The sequence below is a fragment of the Gossypium hirsutum genome, chromosome A01 (genome assembly GCF_007990345.1).
Source record: "Gossypium hirsutum isolate 1008001.06 chromosome A01, Gossypium_hirsutum_v2.1, whole genome shotgun sequence".
Taxonomy (NCBI): Eukaryota; Viridiplantae; Streptophyta; class Magnoliopsida; order Malvales; family Malvaceae; genus Gossypium; species Gossypium hirsutum.
In genome coordinates, this window is record NC_053424.1 from 94,982,589 (window position 1) to 94,983,998 (window position 1,410).

The following is a 1,410-nucleotide window of genomic DNA, read 5'->3' on the forward strand; positions in this document are numbered from 1 at the left end:
GATTTCATGGGAATACAAATCTAGCCATGAAGACGAAGTGTACTTACCAATATTTGGCAAAGGTAACAGATGTTATTGATGACGATTCTAAATACCGATAGAAATTAAACTAACAATGAATGATTCAATACGGGAAAGAAAAATAATTAACAGTCCAAGGATGACAAATACGATGCAAAAATGAGGAAAAGGAAAAGAATATGGAGAGCAATTTCTATTAGGATTTGAAAAGGGCTAAGATGCAAAGTCTAATTAGGAAAGAATTTGTTAAATACCTAGGGTTTGTAATCCCTATGGGCAACAAATGTAATTTACCCCAAGGCTTTTTGAATTCAAAAAATTAAAAGGGGAAGGAAGGGCTTCGCACCTCTAACTAAGTTGTTGAGGAAGGATGTTCCATTTAAATGGACGAAAGATCAACAAACTAACTTTCAAAAGTTAAAGGTTGTGTTAACCCAATCTCTTATATTAATTCAACCTAAATTGGAGAAAGAATTTGTAGTGTACAGCGATGCATCCTATATCGGCCTTGAATGTGTGTTGATGCAAGGCGATAAAGTGGTTGCCTATGAGTCGAGATAGTTGAAGCAGCATGAGTGTAACTCCCGACTCATGACTTAGAGTTGGCAGTAGTAGTTTTTACACTAAAAATTTGGAGGCACTACCTGTATGGTGAGAAGTGTTACATCCATACCAATCATAAAAGCCTTAAGTACCTTCTCACCCAAAAAAAATTAAACAAGGCAATATAGGTGGTTAGAGCTGTTAAAATATTATGACTACGTAATTGAATACCACCCAGGAAAAGCCAATATAGTAACAGACACTCTAAATAGAAAAAAGATGATAGATTTATGAGCAACGTTTGCTAGGTTGAGTTTAGTAAATGATGGAGGCATGTTAAGTGAATTACAAGTGAAAATCACCTTAGCCAATGAGATCAAGGCTAAAAAACCCTTAGATGTGTCCTTGTTGCTACAAATTAAGTAGGTGGAGGTGAAAAATTGAAGATTTTAGGTTTAATGACGAAGACCTTTTGTGTTTCTGTGGGAGATATTGTGTGCCAAATGATAAAGATTTAAGGTAGTCCATACTTCAGGAGGCGCATGCTAGCCCTTATGTCATGCATCTTGGAGGAAATAAGATGTATCGGGATGTAAAAGAATTGTACTGATGGCCTGGGCTGAAGCGAGATGTGACAAAATTCATAGCTAAGTGCCTAACACATCAGCCAGTGAAAGCTAAAAATCAGTTCCTTTCTAGGTTGTTACAACCTATTAAAATATTGCAGTGGAAATAGGAACAAATAACGATGGACTTTGTTCATGGGTTACCCTTAACACCTACTAATAAATATTCAATTTGGGTAGTGATAGACCAATTAATTAAGTCAACTCATTTCTTACTGAC